Source organism: Phyllobates terribilis, unplaced genomic scaffold (assembly GCF_046119375.1).
Source record: "Phyllobates terribilis strain yellow unplaced genomic scaffold, ASM4611937v1 Scaffold_5109__1_contigs__length_54354, whole genome shotgun sequence".
Lineage (NCBI taxonomy): Eukaryota > Metazoa > Chordata > Amphibia > Anura > Dendrobatidae > Phyllobates > Phyllobates terribilis.
In genome coordinates, this window is record NW_027367857.1 from 35,868 (window position 1) to 54,355 (window position 18,488).

Consider the following 18,488-nt stretch of genomic DNA (forward strand, 5'->3'; position numbering starts at 1 on the left):
AAGATAATCCAACTAAACAATCCACTAGTAAAGTGGTAAGTCAGAGTCGAATCCCAAGAGATCCACAACAATAGTCTATTTCTTTCGTGTTACCTAGTAGTAACTAGGGGTTTTTGAATGTTGTAATCTAAAGTGACAATAATAAAAGGGTAAATGTTGGATTTGTAAACTATTATGATGGAAAACTCACTCTTTTAGCATCAGCGCATTATTCTTATGGAAAGTTGATCACTAAATTCTCTTAATCCTATGTTCTTAACTAACTAGTCTAGTTGTCCTACTTTTTGTTCGTAAATAGCAACTAGTCCAAATAGTCCTAGAAACCCTTGTTGTAAGCAATAACCAAAGAAATCCTAAGGTTAAAAAGTGCAACAGCATAAAGATCAAAGATAAGTAGGCCTATGCAATACCATTGGCAAATCACCGATACTCGACATAGGTTTATAATCTCTACAAAATAAGCACACGCAAATAGTCTATGCAAATTCTGATGCTACCTAAAAGACAAGACTTTTCAAATCGAATTATCAATCCTAGCAATATGATGGATAATAATCAACCTAGTTGTACACCTAGATAAAATCAAGATCAATCAATAGACAATAAAGCACAAGAGATCATAAAACAATGCTGAAATTATTATTAGAACATAGACATAAGAATTCTCACAAACATATCCTAGAATAATGGCTTCAACCTAAGAGTGAACTAGTAGGATCTTAGCCAGGCATAGTCAATTGAAAGCATTACATAATTATGGTGAAAACTAACCAAGGAGGATGATGAAAGTGGAACAAAGGTGGAAGCTTTCTTCTTGGCTGCTGAATTTCTAAGGATGAAGTTGTGAAATTGAACAAAAGTCTAATCTAACCTAATATCTAAGGGTTTATATATTTCCTAGTGAAAAGGAAATAAAATAAATCAAAAGAAATAAAAATAACTAAAAAACAAATCAGAATCTCACACTAAAATCTTCGTTTTGGGCCAGTCCGTGTCCGTGGGTCGCGATCGAGACATGTGGGTCGCGATCGCGATCTGGCTCTAGTTCTCAGGGTCGACAAAAGTCGTGATCGCAACAGGATGGTCTCTGTCAAGAAATGTCTACTGAGGCTATGTCTCAATCACGGCATATAGTCTCGGTCGATACATCGTCTCTAAAGCTGGATCTCGGTCGCGACACCTCCTCTTGGTCGTGATGTCTTCTCTCGAACTGGTCTTCGATCTTCTATAAGCTTCAACGCAGCTCGGCTTCGCCTCTCGGCTTCTCCATGGGTGTAGGCGTGGTATCCTTCTCCTAGATCCATCCCAAATGCACTCCAAGTGAGTACAAACAGGATCTCCATAATAAAACCACAAAATAACGCTTATGAGCATCCCGCAAATCTATAAATGAACACCATACCGGATTCCGGGAATACCACTCAATAAGCACCTAAACACCACTATTCCTAAGCTAATAGTCTCTAGTTAACACCATATAATAAGCTCCTATCAATGGTCTAAGGTTCAAACCTTTCCAGAAATGGTTCATAAAAGAGATTCTGAAATCAAAAGTTCCAAAGGGACCGAAAGACGCTGGTTGATTCACTCTACGTTGTGCCATGACGTTTTAACTAAGGTGTTGATTGGGAGGCAACCCGAGGGAGCATTACCAACATTTCTCCCATTATTATGTTTTGTTTTTGTTTCTTTCTCAGAAAATCCACGAAGCTAGCATGTAGGAAGCCATAGGATGAGTAAAACCGACACAAACCTCGCAAAATCTCCCTTGTCACGATCACGACATACTCATCACGATCGCGATTTTGTTCCATTTGAGACGTCACGGTCGTGATACTCCATCACGATCGTGATACGGCACCAGTATTCTCTCAATCCGACGATGACGACGACGGTTGATTGGGGGGTCTTCTTCCTTTTCCCTTTTTGTGGTGTCCTCTTTTGCTGCATTGAGGAGAATGCGCGATTCAAGTGTGGGAGAGGAGTTGACTTGTTTAGGTGTTTTTCGCTGGTTTTTTTCTATTCTATTATTTGTACCAGATATTTCTTGAACCTTTGCATTATTTTTATTAAAAAAATAGAAAAACCCTGGAGAGTAAAAAGTGATTGGATCAAAAAAGGGGGGCTCCAACAAAAAAATATAAAATATAAAAAAAATACAAAAGAACCAGGAAAGTAAAAATGGTTAAAAAGGAAAAGGTGGGTGCATGAATATAAATAAAGAAAAATAGAAAGAAAATAGTTCCTACCACTTAAAAATTTTGGTGAAAATCCAAAAGGGCGCCGGGATTACATTGTTTGTGATTATTTATTTGATTGCATCATTTATTGGCGTCCGAGACATAAGAAGGGAGCTGAAGGATTGTCTCGGATTTTAGGATTCACCAAGGAGGGATAAGAAGTTAGTATTTAGCCTTTTATTCCTCTGTTTTTGAGCTTGTTGATATCCATACTTCGCATGCTCACCATTTCACTACTTCATTAGATTTGTTACACAATATTGGCGGTTGTATTAGATTCTAGGATTAGATTTCTATTTCTTGGAGTTTCATGCATATTGTTGTGGTTGTGCTATGAAGATTTTTGGATTAGGATTGGTGCTTGTGATGTATGGTGTGATTACATTGATTAGTGGTTTAGGACATTAATTGAAGAGGAGGTATAAGAAGTGTATAAGCGAGTGGGAGACTCGATTTTTATCTTCATTATCATTGTATATGTACCCTTACCCTTAGAGGAGATTAGGAGTCCACTTGTGCTTTATTGCGCATCACTTGGTTCGATTTTATTATTGTTATGGAGTGGTGACATATGAAGTGGAGAAATAAGGATGGATTTGGGTATGTCATCTTGGAGAGATAAGAAGATAGATCGAAGTTAGGTTAGTGCTCGTTTACACTTGGAGTTTGAAGTATAGTCGCTAGCAAACTGTCTCTACACTTACTGCAGACCTTTGTGCTTTTAGGAGGAGTAAGTTTCATTTTGCTTACTCGAGGATGAGCAAGGTTTAAGTGTGGGGAAGTTTGACAGGAGCTAATATTATGGTTTTAACTAGCGACTATTACACTAGGATTAGTGGTGTTTAGGTGCTTAACGAGTGGTATTCCCGGAATCCGGTTTGGTGTTCATTTATGGATTTGCGAGATGATGGTAAGCGGTATTTAGTGGTTTTATCATGGAGATCCCGGTTGTGCTCACTTTTAGTGCATTCGGGACGGAGCTAGAGGAAGTATACCACGCCTACATCCAAGAAGAAGCCGAGAGGCGAAGCCGAGCTGCCTCGATGCTTGTAGAAGACTGAAGACCATCTCAGGAGCAAAAGTCACGACCGAGAGAAAGGTGTCACGACCGAGATTCAGCCACAGAGAAGAAGTAACGACCGAGACATACATGTCGCGATCAAGACTTAGCCTCAGTTGAGGTGTCACGACCGAGACCCTCTGATCACGATCGCGACCTTCCACCGACCTGGGAACTGAAGCAAAGTCGCGATCGCGACTCTCATGTCACGATCGCGATGCGGAAAGGGACGGCCCAAATACGAAGATTTTATCCGAGATTTTTATTAGTTTTTCCACATCTTTTGATTTATTTTATTTCCCTTTTATTAGATACTATATAAGCCTTTAGAAATTAGGTTAGAAGGACCTTTGATTTTTTTTCCAATTTTCATGCTTAGAAATTCAGCAGCCAAGAAGAAAGCTTCCACCTTTGTTCCACTTTCATCATCCTCCTTGGTTTGTTTTCCATTCATTCATCCATATGTATTCATTGCTTTCGATGGCTATGTCTGGCTAAGTTCATCGTAGTTCACTCTTAGGTTGAAGCCATTATTCTAGGTTTGTTGTGAGAATTCTAATGTTTATGTTCTAAGTTTAATTTCATGATTGCTTTATGATCTCTTGTGCTTAATCGTATCATTGATTGATCTTGATTCTATCTAGGTTGCAAACTAGGTTGATTGTTGTCCATCATATTGCTAGACTTGATAATTCGATTTGAAAAGTCTTGTCTTTTAGGTAGCGAGCAGAATTTGCATAGACTATTTGCAAGTGCTTATTGTGTAGAGATTATAAACCTGTGTCGAGTATCGGTTATTTTCCAATGGTATTGCATAGGCCTACTTATCTTTGATCTTTATGTTGGTGTGCTTTTGAACCTTGGGATTTTCTTGGTTATTGCTTACAATAAGGGTTTCTAGGACTATTTGGACTAGTTGCTATATACGAACAAAGAGTAGGACAACCGGATTAAATAATTCAGAATATAAGTTAATATAATTTGATGATCAACATTCCAATTGAATAATGCGTTGATTCTTAAGGAGTGATATTTTTACCATAAATGTTTACAACCCAACCAATATTGCTTTTATATTTGCTTAAGTTGTTAAGATCACACATTAAAAAAAACATTGTTACTACTTGGTAGCATATTAGGAAATAAACTATCGTTCTGGCTCTCTTGGGATTCGACCCTGACTTCCCACTTTACTAGTGGTTACTTTAGTTGGGTATCTTTGATAGGGACAACGACCTTAGCGCCCATCATTGTGGATAAGGGTTTGAAGTAGGGTGAAGGAATAGGCATTGTGCTATACAGTTGTATGCGTGTTGTAACTAGCTTCTAAACGTTGTGGGTGTAATACAGCTGCAAACAACTATGAATTTAAGAAATAAAATGGGTGACTCCAAGACATAACATACAAATGTGACAACCACCTAATAGTCTATACAAAGTAGACATAAGTACGGGGATGAATTCAAGTGCCACTTAATGTCACATGATCTCAATATAGGTCATTAGATATCACACGACATTGTTAAAACACCCTAATACATCCCTTTCATCCATTATAAGTACGTTTTCATCCTGTCAAACACCCTTACAGTCCCACCGAGCCTACCACCATGATTTAATGTGATTTTCTTGTCAAAAATAGCATAAAAAGGCTTTAAATAACCATTTAGAACTAATAAAAATACTTTCGAACATCAAAAACACCTTCTATCATGAAATAGCAATTACGTCACGCCTGTTGTCACATATGTCGTCACGATCTATCATTAACTTCTCGTCACGCCTCCTCCGCCTCCAATGAAACGTCATGCCCATTGCTTGGTTTCTCGTCACGTTTCTGGCTGCACCTGGCATCACGTCCTCCCCCCTGTATTCACGTCACGACGTTGCCTGCATCTGTCGTCACAAAAGCATGTGCGATGGTTAGCAAAAATTTTGTGTGATAAATAACCGGACCGTATTCATATACTTCTTGGTTATATGAACTTCGTTTATTGAAATGTTTATTGTACTCATTTGTGGAATGAAGTTAGTTTTTTCTTAAAGACAAACTATCTTGATTTGCTTTTTCTAAGGTGAAACGAAATTCAACACACCTCCTTATGCAGAGTTTGTTCACCGTATGGGATTCAAACATAGAAATATCTCCGATTGATAATACTAAATGTGGTATATGGCTTCTCACTACTAACAATGTCCCTTGTTCTTTCATTTCAGTTGTGTATAATGCTAATATTTTTTCGCTCATTTATGCTTCCTCGGTAGACCTGGGAAAACAGGTACTAGCCCACCCGGCCTACCCGCTTTATAAAGCAGGCTTGGATAGCCTAAGAAGCCCGAACGGGTCGATGTGCCCGAGCCCGTTCAAATGAGAGGATTGTATGATATGTTTATAGAGCCTGACGGGCCGATCAGGGCCCGACCCTTTACCCGTCCCTTAAGCCCGCATCAAGACCCTTATAATCCCCTATGAAATCTAAATATGAAAATATAAAAATCTAAAGCAACATAGTTAGAGACAATCACATATTGATCTAATCAAATATTAAACCATAATCTCTTTTTTCTAAAAAAACACATGTTACTATTTACTTCTATAATATTTTGTTTACTTCTTAAATATATAGTTAAGGAGTTATAAATTAGCGGATGTTATTGTTTTTTCTATAATTTTTTGTCCACTTCTTAAATATATAAATTTTGTTTCAAAAAATATACATATATAATTTAAGGTGTTTTAAATAATACATCAAATGAGATAAATTTGCAATTTTTAGGGATACGGGTACACGCAGGCCTACCCGGCCCGTTTGTCAAAATGGGTATGGACAAATGTTTCATTCCGATGAGCGGGCCTAGCCCGACGTGTACCCGCTCATATGGGCCAAAAAATTAGTTGAGGCCCGACCCTTAACCGGCCCATACCCACATATGATCAGGTCTACTCCTTGGTTAACACTATAAATCTTCCTTTTGGAATCTCAAACATTCCCTAATAAACCAACTCCAACTTCCATTTTTTATCAACAACGATTTCAATGTCATTTTATCATCTAATGACAAATGTGGGGTTCTCAACCCAACTATTCTCACTTTCATCATCTTCAATCATCCTTTACCAATATGGTCTTCATACGATCCAGTTTGAAGGTTATCCTTTTAGTTGGCATCAATCGCTTCTGAATTTTGTTACTGTTTATGAACGTCTGGACCGTCTTCTTGTACGATGTACTTCATAAACCTTTTACCACTTTTGATCATTGTTGTATCATTCTCCAACTGGACACTCGTGCTCCCTTCCATTCCTATCCCTTTTAGATTCAAAAACGCCTGGATTGATTATCCTTTCTACCTCAAAACTATTGGGACTAAATTCTGGTCGTATAGTTTTGAGGCATCAAGCCATATTTATACCCTCTATATGAGGTGATGGATTCTCAAATAACTATCTAAAATTTGGGCAAGTGTAACACCCATAATGTTCAAACTCAACTATCTAAAATTGAATTGAAACTTAAAGGACTTCAATCGCATTGCACTTAATATCCTTACATGATAGATATTCAACTTCTTTATCAGAACCACTTGCTCAAATACAACTGACTTTTTCAATTTCGGCATAATTTTTTGAATCAACGAGCAAAACAACACCATGCTCTCTCTACAGACAACAACACGAAATATTTTCATAATTGTGCCAAGATCCGGAAATGCAAACAACATATTATCCAATTCACCATGGTTTATGGTCTGTCTATTGTTGGGAATCTAAATATAACCCAAGCAATTACGCATGATATTCAGCGAAGATAATTACTACATATCATATGACAATCCCAAACGAGGGTCTTACGATCATTCCGCCTCTAATATCATAAGTTGATAATAACATTGCTTTCACAACCTTCCCAATATGATATCTCTCAGGTGGTATTCAATCTTCCCAAAATTATAACAAGTGGTCCAGATGGATTCCCTCTTGAATTATATCAAGCATATTGGAACATAGTTGGCCAAATGTTATTGCTCAGCTTTCCACTCCCAAACTCTGCTCTAGGACGCAACTCAATCATTCATTAAACTTATTCCCAAGACAGACAACCGCACCATAATTAATCAATTTCCTCCTATTAGTCTTATGTAATACATCATACAAAATTATAGCCAATCACCTTGGTCAATTACTATCATCACTTATTCATTCCTTTCAATGAGCCTTTGTTAACATGTCTCTTATTCAAGATAATATTCTAATTGCTCATGAAATATTCCAGTGATTTCATAAAAGAAGAAAAGGTCGTCGTGGTCGGATGGCTATTAATCTTGATCTTAAAAATCATACGACAAGTTGCAGCGGCCATTTATTGAATTGGTGTTACACCATTTTGGTTTTTATGAGGATTGTATTAATCTTGTCGAGATTTGTATCAAGTTTTCCTCGTTCTCGGTTCTAGTCAATAATATTCCTGGACCAGTTTTTTAAACCAATGTGTGGTCTTAGGGATGGCAATGGGGCAGGTTTGGGGGGGACTAATATCCCCATCCCATACACGTTTAGGTTTTTAGTCCACGTACCCATCCCCATCACCGTCGGGGTTAATTATTTTCCACATACCCTTCCCCGTCAAGTCCCCATCCCCATCGAGGATTCCCCATCCTTGTTACCGAGTTTATATTTTCAAATTTCTTGCTACATATCCACTGAAAATATGAACAAAATAAATCTAAAATGAAAGTAATTAACAATTACAAAGGAACAAATAAATTATGACAAATAGGATATTCAAAAATTAAACTTAAATGAAGTCTAATATTATCAACTTACACAAAAAAGCACCATAATCTAACAGATAGTTTAAAACATGGAAAAAATATTTTTTAGGGTTGTCATCGGAAATTCCCCAAGGACTCTCCCATCGGAGATTCCCCATGGGGCCACTCATCAAGGATACCCCATCAGGGTCGGGATCGGGGCAGGGATACCATTCTCTGCCCCATACCCATCCTCATGCGGGGATTTTATTTTCTACTCTTCCCCGCTCCCATCCCCATTAAAAATCCTCATCCACATACCCGTCATGGGGATTCCCCGTGGAAAAGTGGGGATCCCCGCCCCATTTCCAGTGGTCTTCACCAAGATGACCCAATTGCTCCTTTAATTTTCATTTTAGTTATGGAATACTTAACCCGTACTCTACAAGTTGAAGTTCAAAGCACAAATCACAAAGTCAAATTAAACTCACTTAACATGGTACTTGTCTTTCTTTTCTTAGTTTTGCAAGTGATACAATTATTCTTGCTAATGCAACGGAGTGAAACATTCGTTATATTCATGGTGTTCTCCAAAATTTAACAACCTCTCCGGTTTGGCTATAAAAACTATCATAAAAGTTCCTTCGTCTTGCATATATTCTAAATATTCATGTAACGACAAATATGGAGAAATAACTAGAAATCCCAATAGTATCTCACAGAGTTAAAAATGAATGTTTTGATTATGCCGTTGCCAAGATCAAGAAACAACTTTCCACCTGGAACGCTATTTCTTTATCCCAATCTAGGAGGACAATTATGATTCAATCCAATCTCTTATCGAAAAAGAATTATCTTATGTAGAGTTTTGTTTTTTTCCTGTTGGTGTTTGCAATTAGGTTGATGATATTCATATGGATTTTTTGGAATAAACCTAACTCCACAGACCCTCCCCCCTTCTAACCTAGGATATTATTTGTAGGTCTAACCTCTTGGAAGTTTGGGATTATACAAAGCATATCATCTTAATTTTTCCCTTCAAAGAAAGTTACTTTGGAAAATTCTCTCTTTCCCCTCGAATATGAGGGTACATCTTATCACTGAGAAATATTTATATCATTCTAATTTCTTTTCATACAAAAAGAAGAAGCATCAATCTTGGTAATTCTCTCGCCTATTACAGTTTCGGAATGTTTTCCGAACTGGTACGTGCGGACTCTTGGTAATGGGAGAACTATTAACACTATGACTGATGATTGGATTCTTGATACAAATATATGTCCTTTTGATCCGGCAATCCATTATATAAGCCTTAAATTCATTTCTTTTTGTTAATCCTTCACGTCAATGGAACCGACTCAGTTTCTCTACTCTCCTACCAACACATATTGTTAATAAGATAATTCAGATTTATATCCCTTGCTCGGAAACTTATGACCAGCTTATCTGGAAACACTCATCATCAGGCATTTTTGCACAAAGTCTGTTATCCTTTTGATTTCTCAACAAAATCTACCAAATTCAAATTCTTTTAATGATATTATTTGGCGTCTTCAAATCCCTCAAAAAATCCAGACTTTTCTCTAGATATCCTTGGCAAATTGCCTCTCCAACAACGAAGCGTCTTAATTGTTAGTCACCCACAATTGCACAATCATGTTCCCTTTGTGGTGCACCTAATTAAAAGTTGATTATATATTCTTTAATTGTACTTTTACAAATACAATGATTATCTAGTTTCGGCAAAAGATTGGCCACACCTACATTGTCAATCTATTTGCAAGTTTCCAAAGTGATTTTGCTGAATTTATTAATAACAACACCAAAGTGGAGGAAATATGCTTTCTTTGGTTCCAAATATGGAAATATTGTAACAACCAAATATTTGTACAAACTCACTCATCCCAACTACCCTCCACTATGGCTTTCTTTCAATATTCGAACTGGGTTGTGGCTCTCATGAACGACCCAAATAAGCATTCACCGTCGCCTGATCGTCGCTCTAGGCGTCATCATATTCATTGGAAAAAAAACTGGCTAGATTAATATGAATTTGATGCATAGTTGGATTCTTTGTTCGGGACTCTAATGGTAAAATTTTATTATTAAACCCTCATGAAATTCTTTATACGACTCCTCTATACGAAAAAGCAACGGTGGCTTTCTTTCCGATTAAGGAAATTATTAAGATAAATAGACCTAATATCATTGTAGAGGGTGACAATATCTCCTTGATTAATTGTATTAAACAGATCTAGCATATGTCTTTGAAAATACCAACTATTTTTAAAGATATTTGTTTATTCATGGGGTCTATTACAGGTACTCGGATCTACCACTATTACCGGAAATCCAACAAAGCAATTGATATCCTTGCTTCTTCAACAACCACTACTAAACACATCAATTATGTTCAGGCTCCTTTGCAAAAGATTTCGGGATTCCGATTACCTAGTCTTCTCTGGTGCTACTCGTTATTTTTTCTCTATAATCTATAGCATCATCTGCAATGATGATCGGTTGGCCTCTGCCTGGATGAAGGACCCCAGTGTTAGCCCTGTATATAAAAAAAGATGTCTATTAAACAAAATCTCTAGGACTACATGGACTTGATTCCTTGTGAAATTGATACGTAGGAAATTCGAGTAATACATATATGTATATTGTATTCAGTCATTCATATAAAATAATAAACGTTTCTAAAAACTAAATTCGATTTGATCCCTTTTTTGATAACGGCATGTAGGAAACTCACTATAAAGTCATTGCTTGACAAGTTCAATCAAAACACACATGAAAAATATAATTTTATGTAAAAAATATATTAAGAACTAAGTATGACTTGATCATACATTAATAGTGGGAAGAGTAGACTAGCCTTCCTAGAAGGTGAGTTTAGTGTTGTTCACGTCGCACAAATGATAGTTGGGTCACCTCTAGACAACCCTTCCTAGAAGGTGCATGGGTCTATACGTGTTCTTCTGATGTATGGATAAAAAAATGCTTTCAACTTGTAAGGCTTGATTCTTACAAAAGAGATATATAGGCATCCTTTAAATTTCAAATGCAGCCCAAATCCTAAGAAAATTAAAATATTTTCTATCTAAATTATTTTTAATCAAAAGAGTCAAAAAGAGGAGCCCGAGCCACACAAAAAAATTCAAATGTGTTTTTGCAAATTTATTAACATTTTCACTCAACATTATTCACTAGTAAAGTTTAGGTGCTTGGTTGGTCTGGGTACGAGATCTAAATTTCCTTTATTTTAAACTCATCATTTATAAATGCTGATAGTGAAATCCTACTAGGAAAACTTAAAGATATATGTTTCACTTCAATGACTAGTTGGTTGTTGAAGAATTCTTCTCTAATGAAAGATGTCATTGTTACTTACTGTTATTTACTATTCCTCTACCCAAGTATTAGTTCATCAATCATTGAACTGACACATAAGATTCAACATTAAGTTTAGGCATTTTTGCACCGAACCACCCCTTATATGGCCGAATTTGCAAGGAACCGCCCCTATATCAATAATTATTCCGAACCATCCAAATTTCACTCTTTTCTTACCCGGAGCCACTCTTGGACGGTTTCCGTCAATATTTCTGTTAAAAACGGTGAAATGTCTAAGATACCCTTGTTAATTTCCAATAAAATCACACAAATATCCTCCTTCTTCCTCATTCCCTCAACCTTTTCCTTAATTTTTTATTTTAATAATGAAATTGAATCATCTAAAATATCATTGCTGGTCGATTCTACTCACTTGTTGAATCTGAAATTACACAACATTATTTGTTTCGTTACACTACATTATTTGTTTCGTTATCCTTGCAAACTGAAATTACACAAAATGAATTGTAACACAAAATGGCTGGTGGGAGGCGGTGCGAAGAACGAAACCTATGAGAAAGCATTGGACCGAAGATGCAGGGGGCGGTGTTCATGCATTGGACGGAAGAACGAAACCGATGAGCAAGATCCTTGGGTCTGAAAAGTAGCGACGATGAAGACTAGTGAAGAGTCTGGCAACCAGGTCGCCAAACACACTGGAGATTGGTCTCCTATCAGAGCTTACTCCCCGCTAGGAGTCAAAGAACGACAACCTCCAACACGGGGGGGGGGGGGGAAATCAAATCCACAAAAGCGATTCCTAGAACAGACAGCGGAAGAGCTGCAAGAGAGCGAAGAACGAAGCTTCAAAATTGTTCTTCAATGGCGAATTACAGGAGAAGCGAAGAAGAAACAAAGAAGATTAAAGCGACAGGAGTGAATAAACACAAAGGAAACAGGAATTCGGCAGATTTCTTCAAGATTTGAGATTTGGTTCGTCGGTTAGGGTTTTTTAAGGATCAATTGGGGCTAACTCGAGAGGGGTTTGGTTCGATTGGTGAAATTGGCTATAAATCTACATAAGGGAGAATGGATTTGGTTCGGGCTGGTGAAATTGGTTGTGAAATAGGCTATTAATCTACCAAATTGAAGCTTTGAATTTGTCAACAATGGCGGCTGGACATGGTTGGCACGCAGAGAGCAACAGTGAAGATTGTATTTCTTTTGTTGAGGTTGGAGTGTTCTTTTAAAAAGAAGTATTGGTTGTAATTTTTGTTAAAATATCATGATAAATTTAAAATCTCATGATAATTTGATAAAGGGTAGGAACTTCTTGGTTTTTTTATAATTTTTGTATTTTATCAAGGGTAAAATGGCATTTCGTCATTTCAGAGGGAAAACTTAACGGAATCCGTCCAAGGGTGGCTTCGGGTAAGAAAAGAGTGAAATTTGGGTGGTTCAGAATAATTATCGATATAGGGGTGGTTCCTTGCAAATTCGGGCATATAAGGGGTGGTTCCGTGCGAAAACGCCTTAAACTTATGCATTTATTAGAAGTAGTTAATTGTCTATGTTATAAAGTGAGTTTTAATAGTTCGTAGTTAATAGAGAATTAATATGTATGTTATCGTTACTCTTGTTTAGTTTTGATGCATGTACCTGTTTATCCTTGTTAAATCATGCTTCTTATGCTATTTATGTGGATTGTATTCTAGGTTAAAGCGATTCCTAGAACAGACAGCGGAAGAGCTGCAGGAGAGCGAAGAACGAAGCTTCAAAATTGTTCTTCAATGGCGAATTACAGGAGAAGCGAAGAAGAAACAAAGAAGATTAAAGCGACAGGAGTGAATAAACACAAAGGAACAGGAATTCGGCAGATTTCTTCAAGATTTGAGATTTGGTTCGTCGGTTAGGGTTTTTTAAGGATCAATTGGGCTAAACTCGAGAGGGGTTTGGTTCGATTGGTGAAATTGGCTATAAATCTACATAAGGGAGAATGGATTTGGTTCGGCTGGTGAAATTGGTTGTGAAATAGGCTATTAATCTACCAAATTGAAGCTTTGAATTTGTCAACAATGGCGGCTGGACATGGTTGGCACGCAGAGAGCAACAGTGAAGATTGTATTTCTTTTTGTTGAGTTGGAGTGTTCTTTTAAAAAGAAGTATTGGTTGTAATTTTTGTTAAAATATCATGATAAATTTAAAATCTCATGATAATTTGATAAAGGGTAGGAACTTCTTGGTTTTTTTATAATTTTTGTATTCTGTCAAGGGTAAAATGGCATTTCGTCATTTCAGAGGGAAAACTTAACGGAATCCGTCCAAGGGTGGCTTCGGGTAAGAAAAGAGTGAAATTTGGGTGGTTCAGAATAATTATCGATATAGGGGTGGTTCCTTGCAAATTTGGGCATATAAGGGGTGGTTGCGAAAACGCCTTAAGCTTATGCATTTATTAGAAGTAGTTAATTGTCTATGTTATAAAGTGAGTTTTAATAGTTCGTAGTTAATAGAGAATTAATATGTATGTTATCGTTGCTCTTGTTTAGTTTTGATGCATGTACCTGTTTATCCTTGTTAAATCATACTTCTTATGCTATTTATGTGGATTGTATTCTAGGTTTATCCATGAATTTAGAATATTCTAGGAACAAGTTGTGACCAAGGAAGATTGGAATTAGGACATTGTTAAGTAGACAAGTAAATCGTTTTACTAGCATCATAGTAATTACATGTTTAGGTTGGTAGAGTTCAACTGAGCACTTTTCCAATCAATATATTTACAAATATTAAATTGATAACCTCCCCGATTTGGGATAGACTAGACTCCCACTAACTACCAAGTTAGGAGAAGAGCGATTATTTCACTAGTACAAAAACTCTCTTTTATATTATTAGATATATACCGGGTGTACATCTCAGGGTATAAAATGTCTACATATTTTGGTTATACATGTATTTTGGTTGTTATCCAATGTATAAAGTAGGAGGCGGCAAAGTAAATAACCGATGTATATACTATATACATCATATATTTTTGTAACACATGTATAAAGATAAATACGCCCGGTGTAAAATACGTTTATAAACCGATGTATATAGTTTATACTAGGTTGATGAGTTAAGCACAAGTATATACATAAGGCTTCTTATACAACCGATGTATTATAGCTACCATACTTTAATTTAGCCCAAAAAATTCTGGCCCGCCAAAGATTTTCCTTTCCCACCCGCCAAAAATTCTTCCACGCAGTCATCAATTCTTCAACCTCATTCCATAAATTCTTCAACCTAATCTCCCATCAATCCGGACTTCTCGTTCCATCAATTCTTCGACCTAATCTCCCATCGATTCGGACTTCTTGTAATCTGCTTAGACCGTAATCTGCTTAGAAATTGCATCTGAAAGGTGCCGAATTATTCGACTTGGCTTCATCTTTTTATCAGGGATTATTTGTACAGTTGATCCTGATACCATTCGTACCGTTGTTTCGCTGTGTTTAGGTTTGATGTGATTTTTGATAGGCAAACTGCCATCAGATTGAGCGGGTTTCCAGAGAAGGTGTACATCAGATCGTTCAATTCGTTACAAAGTATGCTCGATATCAGGTGCATATTCATCTCTTTGTTGCGCTTTCTAATGGAGTGTGGCTTACTTTCTTTTCCTTGTACTTGCGGAGCTACAAGACTGATCAATTTATCGCTAATGTTGTAGCATTAAGCTGGATGTGAGAGAACTTGGTATTCAATTCGGATGTGTGAGGCTAATCCCCCTCGTAAGAAAAAGGCTTATCATTGTGAGTTAAAAAAGAACCCTCTTGCTCTTCTTTTTTATTCTGAACATGGTTAGCCTATCAACTGTTTGACAAATTGCCTATATGGGGAATGCGATCAAGTTTTGTACTGGAATTTATACTGCCTTTCTCTTGTAGATTGAAATATTTTTCTTCCATCTTAAATGCTTATGATCACATAGGTTCTAGGACTAAATCAACAAGCATTTTTTGGGGGTGAATTGCAGGTATAAAGAAAGATTTCTTGCTTCTCTGCCAGCTACAAGGCGCTCCAGCACTGATTTTAATCGCCTGGTATTTACTGTCGTGGCTTTCTATCTATGTGCTAAAAAGAACAAGGTAAATATATATAGCTTTACAACATCAACAACATCAACCTATCTAACTTGCATTGTTCTTGCAGCTTAAGGTTGACAAGATTAAGCTGGTCGAGCTATGTGGGACTTCCGAATCAAAATTCAGTAGTGTAAGCTTTCATCTTCTATATGCTTCATTTTTGAGAATTATTGCTATTCTCTGGTTCAATAAAAGTCTTATTTATGTCTACAAGTTTCAACCTCCATGATGGACTTATGTTTCGATGTATTGAGTGATGAAGGAAACGAAAGATGCAAAGGAAGTTAAAGGGAAACAGCATCCTTGTGATCTCTTCACATACATTTTTCACCTTTTTGTGTTTAGAAACCATTTTCAAGAGCTTCAGAGGATGAACAATCTCAGGTATAGTCATAAATTTAATGCTCAATCGAATCAATAATTCAATTTTTACAATTATGAGTATCTTATGAATTGGTGTTGGCTTATATATACCTCTACTGAATTACTTATCCTAACTGATCATCATGTGGTAAATTTTCTTATAGTTGGAACTAATGTTGAATTATTTTATGTGTAGCAGTTAGTCAAATTTACTTAGATTTGGTACCCTTTCTTTTAGTTTTTCCTTCATAATATTTATAAATGATGTTATTAGACTCATTGGTATAATATTTATCTTGATTCATTCAGGTCTTTGAGAAAGCCCTTCTATGCACATTTTCAAGTTATGAAGAGGTACTTTTCTATACTGTGCATTTTCTCCGGTTTTTTTTCTTCTTGTGATTGGGTTTTCTTGTGTAAACTCATATACTTCTTCCTCTTGGTTGCAAATATCCTTGTTATATGGACCTTGCATCCTCAAAATGATTTGCCTCTATTACTTGAGTGCATTCATATTTCTTAATTTCTTATTTAATTATAAATCGATTGTAGAAACTTGTGGATCACTTATTTTGACATACAAGCAGAAAACTTGTGCATATTCTATATGATGTCCAGATCAAAATTTTACTAACCCCAACCTCTTTTGTCTTAGTACTTGGATTTATTCCTTACTTGGATAGATGGTTTAAGAAGGATGATGTTTGTTGCTAAAGAAATTCAGGTCTTGGATTATGCTGTCATTCGAGACACATTTCAGGTACAGTGATACAAGATTTGTATCTATAACTATTTTATCCTATAAATATTTGTCCATAATAATTTCTTCTATGCCCTTCCCAGCGCGCATCACATTATTTGTCAACTCGGATGACAGGCACTGATGCTTTGTTACAATTATATACATACTGGACTCGTTTGGAATTGAGCTTGCGCAAAGATATAGCTGCAGCTTGTACCCTTTGGGAAAGCTTGCTAAAAATTAGGTGTGGATATCGGCCCTTTTTTTCCTATTGCATAAATCACGTTGTTGAAAATTCATACTTTCTCAATGATGGTTGATTTTTCTTGGTGTAGTAGTTTGATATTGGAGGCCTGGACAGGTTATATAGCAATGGAAATTGAGAATGATAATATTAATGAAGCTAGGTCTATTTATAGAAGATGTTATACCAAAATATTTCCTGGTTCAGGCTCAGAGGTAAGACTAATCGCACCTCTCTGAACTTTTTCTGAAGTGGTACTGTATTAGAATTAGAGGATACCTTTGTTTCGTAATAAAACAGGTTAATTCAGGATATATGTCAATTATGGTTGAGGTTTGAGAGGGAATTTGGCACTCTAGAAGATTATGACCATGCTTTTCTAAAGGTATGTTCTTTTTGTCAAAAGAAGTGAAAACATCAGCTGTCTTTTATTTCCAATCTAGGAATTGATTTTACTATTTTTACTGAGTAGGTTTCGCACCGTTTAGAAGAGCTGCAATTATTTAGGAAACAACAGCAGTCAAAAATGTTGCTACATCAGTAGAACAGAGGGATAATAATTCTCCAAAGAAAAATGCCCATGAGAAAATGAAACTCGATCCAACTCTTACAGATCAACATCCTGCAAAAGGGTAAAATGATTTAGAAGATTCTCCAATAGTACAGATGAAGATGGAATCTGGGCTAGAGCATAAACCAATTGAAAAGAACACAGAAGAGAAGGAAGCAAAACCGAAGTCGATGGAGCAAATAAACATCTAAAGAAAGATTTTAGCCGAGAAAAACCAAAATTCAGTGACCAGTGCACTGCATTTGTATCAAACCTTAACTTTGATGTAAGTTCTTTCCTTTCTATCCCAATTCAGTAAGTAGAAAAGTCTTAATAATGTTTACTGTGCTTGTTTGCAAACAAATAATAATAATCTTGGAAATTTCTTTAGTGATGTTGGTGGGGTTGTTGGAATTCGGATATTGAAGGACAGGTTCACAGGGAAATCAAGGGTGAGTCTCCTTTAGTAATATTCATTTAATCATCTATGATTAGTTGCTATCTTTTGGATAGAGTTTTGACCATTGTCTCCATTTCTATCAGGTTAACTATGTTGCTAATCGAGTTGATGTGGGAATACACTTCAATCCTTTTGTCTCTTGAAATGATAGGGTATATGACATTCAATTCATTGAAACTTTGCCTCTTTTTATTTGTTTAATTCAAATGATAGTCTTTTACTGAATCTACTTATCAGGTAGCACATCTTCCTTGTGTCATAAAAGTCTGAATTTTATATCATGTATTTTGATTTTTGATAACAGACATTCAAGTATGGTGTAGTCAGAATGCATGACTTAATTCAAGATATGCTGCACTGGGAGAAGCTTTATTTCAGCGGGTGTTTACAAAAGCCTGTAAGGATTATATAATTGATTCCTGAACATTTTGTCATAGAAAATATATTGTTTACTTATTCTAATCTTTTCCATACATTTTACTTTGTGTTCAAAATATGTTAACACAAGCAAACTCTTTTACTATACAGGTTAATATCCTTGTTGTCACGTTGGACATTGAAAAAACGAACTATATTAATTTGAGAGCTGCAACTTCAGCTGTGTTGCTTCGTTT

At 36.3% G+C, this 18,488-nt stretch overlaps 1 pseudogene; it reads left to right on the forward strand.

Annotated features, from left to right (window-relative positions):
* Positions 1-14,338: 14,338 nt before the first annotated feature.
* Positions 14,339-16,052, forward strand: LOC141249764 (uncharacterized; annotated as a pseudogene).
* Positions 16,053-18,488: the final 2,436 nt, after the last annotated feature.